Source organism: Podarcis raffonei, chromosome 4, assembly GCF_027172205.1.
Source record: "Podarcis raffonei isolate rPodRaf1 chromosome 4, rPodRaf1.pri, whole genome shotgun sequence".
In the NCBI taxonomy this organism is placed as follows: Eukaryota; Metazoa; Chordata; class Lepidosauria; order Squamata; family Lacertidae; genus Podarcis; species Podarcis raffonei.
Window position 1 is genome coordinate 8,725,089 of NC_070605.1, and position 6,863 is coordinate 8,731,951.

Below are 6,863 nucleotides of genomic sequence, written 5' to 3' on the forward strand. Positions count from 1 at the left end.
AGGTGCAACGTGACTTTTCGCCTCCCCTCCAATCAGTCTCCGTTCACACACAGCTGCAACATTTTATGCACAGCGACTGGGTTTATGTACACACTGCTAGGGAGACAGAACAAACCTGGTTGGAGCGTAATTGTCTGTCGCTCGCTCTCAGGGTCCCGTTTCCATGGCTTCGTGCCAAGCGAAAAGACCGTGTGGAAACTTACAGCCAAGATGGCCACACATCGTTTTTAATGTGGGGACATCTTCTAGCTAGCCCATGGGCGAAACCTCTCCCACCGGATCTCCCCATTTGACAGAAAGCCGTTTTCTTTCTGAAATCAGACTCATTTCCTCTCCACCTGATTCATTCTATTTGTTGCTTACTCAAACACAAATTAGGATGGTGTTTTGTTTTTTTAAAGCATGCAATACCAAATGTGAAATACCTCGGAGGACAGAAGGGCCTTATTAACTGAAAGGTCTCATCTTGCAATGCACACACAAAAAAGAACCCCATCCAAAATCCGATGCACCTGAAACTTGCAGAAGGCAGGATCAAACTGGCGAACCCGCTTTGTGCTGGATCTCCTCTCCCATCCTGGCAGGGAACTTGGACAGGCGCCACTGACATGTCAGAGTCGGCTCACTGCGATGGGGGAGTATAATTGTGGCCTACTGGGCCAAAAAATTAAAAAACCACTCATCATTTAAGAGAGGCAGTATGGTGCAGTGGTTAGAGTGTTGGACTAGGACCTGGGAGACCAGGGTTCAAATTGCCACTTCACTATGAAGCTCATTGGGGGACCTTGGGCCAGTCACTGCCTCTTAGCCCAGCCTACTTTGCAAGGTTGTTTTGGAGATAATAAATAATAATAATAATAATAATAATAATAATAATAATAATAATAATATTTTATTTATATCCCACCCTCCCCAGCCGAAGCCGGGCTCAGAGCGGCTAACAACAATAAAAGTAACATGGGGGCCAGCTTTTCCTCCTTGGGGGAGAAGTGCAATAAATGAAATGAAATGAAATTTGAATAAAAAGAATGAATCAAATCAAATTTAACCCCAAGGAAGCAGGCAATGAAAACTGTCTCATCATCACCACTGCCTCAATTGTTTGGGTATAATCTTAAAACTACTCATCAGTTTCTAGACGCAATTATTCCCTGTTTATCACCAAACAGAGAGGAAAATCACGGTAGTCGAATGTGATTCATTCATCCCATGCCAGTGGAAAAGGTTTCAGGGCGTTTCATGGTAGTCATAGAATTGTAGCGTTGGAAGGGGACCTCCAAAGATCATTCAGTCCGACCCCCAGCCATGCAGTTGTGCCATATGGGGCTTGAACCTGAAACCTTGGCGTTATCAGCACAGCGCTCTAACCAGCGGAGCTATCCTTCACAGAACTCTCTGCGCCAGGCTGCATGCGCCAGCCACCCAAGGCTCAGTGTCGTCGTGGCACCCGAATATTTAGGGGATATTCTGATTTAGGGGCATTCAGACACAACCCCACAAATGGAAGCTTGGCCTCCGGCACAGACCGTCTGCCGGGAACATGCCTGTTTCAGAGCAAAGCACCAAGACAATATCTTCGCTGTGTAACATGAAGCGGCATTAAGTCTCACGGCGGGCATTTTTCATTGATGCGCCTAAAAATAATGCCAGCCATATTTAACATTAGGGCGTGAGTATATACATAGATAATCTCATTATTCTGCACATACTCAGCCCCTTGTTCCAAATTTGTGAGCAGTCGCTAAAGGCAGCTATTAATAAGCTTCCTAAGGCTTCGGCCAAATCGTCTACAGACACTTTTAATTTCCAAAAGGGTCTGTCTTGTACAGCCCACTGGCTTCTCAGACAGAAGGAAATTCTAGGTTTAGACCCCCGTTCGGTGAATTGGGATCACACACAAATTATCCAAAATAGCAGCTGCGAATTTTTATCTGTATTAAGCTTAAAGTTTCCTCCTAAAAAATAAAGGTGGCCTACAATTTGCCTTCGCAACAACCTCGTGAGGCAGGTTAGGCTAAAACAGGCACAGGCAAAGTTGGCTCTCCAGATGTTTTGGGACTACAACTCCCATGATCCCTAGCTAACAGGACCAGTGATCAGGGAAGATGGGGATTGTAGTCTCAAAACATCTGGAGGGCTGAGTTTGCCTATGCGTGGGATAAAAGAATGAAACTGGCCCGAGTTTGCCCAGTCTGCTTCATGGCCGAGTACCCAGCCTTGAGGCCTTGGGCAAAAGCTAAAACTATATGCGTAATTGGTTGATTAGAAGAGCATAAAGGAAAATAAATCATAGACAGGAATCAAAGTGAATGCAGAAAGATCACAAATTCATCGAGGACTGGGGAAAGTTTACGGATTATCTAAAAACCATATGTGACGAACAGATAACGCTAGTGGGTTTTAAGGAGGCTTTGTGAGAATACAAGGTATATTGTAAAAAAGAAATAGATATGGAAGGTTAATACTAAATTGGCAATATCATACAGAAAATGCGGGAAGATAAGAAAAATGGATGATTGAGGGAGGTGCCGATGGAAGTTCAAAAAACAGTAAATATGTAATTATGGTTGCATGAATTATTTGTAAAAGAAAAACTTAATAAAAATTTATATAAAAAAAAAGGAATCAAAGTGAATGTCCAACTGTCTAAAAAGGGAGCATTTGTCACCATTTTAAACCATGGATTGGTGCTACTGGAATGAGATGCGGACTAATGATGGTCGTAAGTAATCTAATTCTACTTAAATATGTACCATGCTGGGGTTTTTCTTTGGTATTTCTATTGTTTCTGTTGTATTGATTTATCCAATTTACTTCAATAAAGTAGGAGGGGGGAATATGTGGACTCATATACCCTTTTTTCACTTTTTTCTTTCTTTTTCGGCAACCAAATAAGCCATGGTTTTTTGCACACTCTCCAAACCAGGATCATAAACAAGGACCTAGTCTAGTTTTACAAATCAAAGCCAAACAGGATTTCACTGGCATGGAAGTTGTTGTTTTTTATGACACCGATATCCTGCCATTCCTTGTAAAGGATCTCAGTGTGGCAAACAACATGCGATCAAGCATCTTTAAAACACAACCAGTATGGACACAGACTGGGGAAGACCGCTGCTTTGAAGGGCTTGCTGAAAGAAGGTAGTTTTCAGCTGGGGTCAAAAACATAAGAGAGATGGTCCCTGTTTAATATTCATGGGGAGGGGAGTTCCGAAGGGTAGTTGCCACAATACTAAAGGCCCGATTACTTCATTACTGCAGAATGGAGCTCCTGATAAAATGGTATCTGCTGGAAGCCCTGACCTAGAAGGATAGAACTGCAGAGTTGGAAGGGACCACGCGGGTCATCTAGTCCAACCCGCCGCAGTGCAGGAATCTCAGCTAAAGCATCCATGGCTGATGGCCACCCAACCTTTGCTTAAAAACCTCCGAGGAAGGAAGGGAGAGTCCACAACTGCTCGTGGACGTCTGTTCCACTATCCAACAGCTCTTAATGTCAGAAAGTTCTGGTGTTTAGTCAGATTCTCCTTTCTTGTCACTTGAAGCCGTGGGTTCGAATCTTACCCACCGGAGCAGGAGAAAACAAGCTTGTTCCCTCTTCCATGCGGCAGCCCTTAAGATGTTTGAAGATGTAGCGCAGTGATCAGTGTGGTGTAGTGGTTAAGAGCAGGGGACTCGTAATCTGGTGAACCGGGTTCGATTCCCCGCTCCTCCACATGCAGCTGCTGGGTGCCCTTGGGCCAGTCACACTTCTCTGAAGTCTCTCAGCCCCACTCACCTCACAGAGTGTTTGTTGTGGGGGAGGAAGGGAAAGGAGAATGTTAGCCGCTTTGAGACTCCTTAGGGTAGTGATAAAGCGGGATATCAAATCCAAACTCTTCTTCAGCTGTGTGTATAAGGGGTGAGAGTTTTGTTCGCCAGTACCAGCACCCTGAACTTAGCCAGGTATGTACTTAGCTCAGATGAAACAGCACACTATGGTTTGCAAGAAACCAGAAAGCAGCTGCTTAAGAGGAAACACAGGAGCGAGGAGGAGGAAGAGATGGGAGCACAAATCCTACGCTCAGCCATGAAACACCAAACCATATCCTGGCAAATTCAAAGTGTTGGTGCTGACCTTTAAAGCCCTAAACGGCCTCAAAGGCCCAGTAGACCTGATGGAGCGTCTCCACCCCCATCATTCTGCCCGGACACTGAGGTCCAGCTCCGAGGGCCTTCTGGCGGTTCCCTCCCTGCGAGAAGCCAAGTTACAGGGAACCAGGCAGAGGGCCTTCTTGGTAGTGGCCCCCGCCCTGTGGAACGCCCTCCTACCAGATGTCAAAGAGAACAACTACCAGACTTTTAGAAGACATCTGAAGGCAGCCCTGTTTAGGGAAGCTTTCAATGTTTGATGTATTACGGTATTTTAATATTTTGTTGGAAGCCGCCCAGAGTGGCTGGGGAAGCCCAGCCAGATGGGCGGGGTATAAATAAATTATTATTATTATTATTATTATTATTATTATTATTATTATTATTATGGCATTAAATGTGAACTGAACTGCTACCTATTCTGGAGTGACTTGCACACTTTTGTTGGAATGCACACGAACCGCACAATCCCAAGCCCCCTTACTCAAAAGGACGAGGCAGTGGGGGGTAGTGGTTAGAGCGTTGTGCCAGGACCTGGGAAACATGGGCTCCATCCCCACTCAGCCAGCTTGGCAACAGGCGGGTGGAGGGGTCGCCGTGCCCAAAGGCTACCCAGAAACGGCGAGTTTCGGGGGAGTAAGATGTGGAAACACGGACTGGTGTCTCGGATAGGACATCCATGGCTCCTTAAGTCACCACCACCAGGCAAAACCTCCATGTACAGGTGAAGTATATCCCTGAGGACCCTGGTGTCCGGGAGAAATGGGGAGGGTGGGTGAGCCTTGCCTTCACTCCCCCCTCGCTTGCAAAAGCATCCCAGACGCATCCCAGACCTGTTTCGGGAAGCTTTTAATGTTTGATGTATTTTAATATTTTTTTGGGAAGCCGCCCAGAGTGGCCGGGGAAGCCCAGCCATATGGCCGGGATATAAATAATAAATTTATTATTATTATTATTATAGAAGCACCTGGCTGGTTCCTCTCCAGGACAGACTCCTGCGCTGGACTAACCTTGGCCGGATCCACGCTGCCCCTCCTAAAATCCCATTTACCTGAAAGTAAACCTCGCTGAATTTCCCGAGGAGATGGGGACAGCTGGGGCGGCGCTGAAAGGCTGTAGCAAGGACCAGCAAGGGCACCACAGCAAAGTCGTAAACAATGAATATATATATATTTTTAAGCAACATTTCAAGCGCAGAAAAGCGTTGCAGATGTGCCGCTCACGAACAAAGGGCAAGTAACACCGGGGAACGGGGAGCGCGAGGACCAACACAGAAACTGAAGACGAGCAAGTCAGAGCCAGCGGCTCGTCCACCTCAATGCTGCCCACACGGACTGGCAGCACCTCTGCAGCACGGAGCGTTTAAGAGCCCTACCGGGAGATGCCGCGGATCGAACCCGCCACAACCGGGCTCCGGCCTAAGCGCACAGGAGGCGTTTTGTACGCTGCCCATCTCACGCTGACCGCCGGCACCTTCCCTCCGCAGCGGCGGACAATGCCAGCCTGAGCTGCGCAGGATTCGAATTCGGAACCTTGGACAAGACAAGGGCAGGCGCTCTGCTCGCTGAAGCACCTCAGCCCCGGGTTCTAAGAAGCGACCCGGGGCGCAAACGGGGGGCAAGGGGCGCCTTCTCCCAGCTGAAGAGGGGCGAGACCCCCCAGCCCCCTAAATAAAGGGGCCACCACCCCCAAAGTCCTGCCTTCCAGCCCGCAGGAATCCAGCAATGGCAGGTGGGGAGAAGCGGCTCCTTACCTGGGGAGGAAAGGCCGGTCCGTCCGGAAGAAGCGGCTGCCAAGCGTTCAGGGGAAAACCGGAGAAAGGGAGCCGAGCGCGGCGCTGTCAGCCTCTCCCGCCGCCGCCTCTTCTTTATGAATGAATGAGCGGCTCAGTCAGCCGGCTGGGAAAGTGAGCAGGTCGAGGCGGGGGCCACGCCCCCCTCGCGGAGCCGTCACAATGGGACGGGGCCCGCCCACCCCCTACGTCACAAAGGGAGGGCGGCCTCCGCTGGGCCGGACCACGCCCACGCCTCCCCGAGCCTCCTATTGGCTCCGCGGCGCCGCCTCGTGGCGAAGAGTTGAGGGTGCAGCGTTCAGGGTTTTTGTTGAACTGGAAGCATGGGCTGCGCCTGCTTACTCGAGAGTAAGCGTGTGCAAGAACCAGCACATCTGATTTTTGTTTGGCCTAGCCTTTTCTTGGAAATGTTCCACTTTATTCTTGTGGTTGTTGTTGTAGTTGTAGTACTATGGGCTATTATTAAAATGAGGCTGCATTTTAAATTGTATTTTTAACCTGTATTTTAAATTGCTGGCTTTTCCCCTCCCCTATTATGTTTTTGTCGTAATTTTACTGGTGTTAGCTGCCCTGAGCCCGGCTCTGGCCAGGGAGGGTGGGGTATAAATAAAAAATTATTATTATTATTATTATTACTACTACTACTACTACTACTACCAGTACTTTTTTCTGGGAGTACGCAGGGGTACGCATACCCCTAAACATTTCGGGAATCTAAGTTTGGCCTCAGTGAGGGGCAGTATTTCAATATGAGTAGGAAAATGATAGTACCCCTAAACATTTTTTTTTTTAGGAAAAAAAAGCATTGACTACTACTACATTTAAATACCCACTTCATTTTCTCCTCCCAACACCCTTGCAAAGTAGGTGAGGCTGAGAGACTGTGACTGGCCCAAAGTCACCCAGGGGGTGGCTGAGTGCAGATTTGAACCCTTAATTC

The 6,863-nt window shown here is 47.9% G+C and overlaps 1 protein-coding gene across 1 annotated transcript in view; it reads right to left on the reverse strand.

Moving 5' to 3' along the window:
• The window catches only part of RELT (RELT TNF receptor), an 89,614-nt gene extending 83,237 nt beyond the window's left edge, over positions 1–6,377 (reverse strand). Inside the window, exon 1 of the mRNA XM_053385400.1 lies at positions 5,885–6,377. The gene's annotated coding sequence lies outside the window, so the exon portion shown is untranslated. The remainder of the gene's footprint in view (positions 1–5,884) is intronic.
• Between the last annotated feature and the right edge of the window lie 486 nt (positions 6,378–6,863).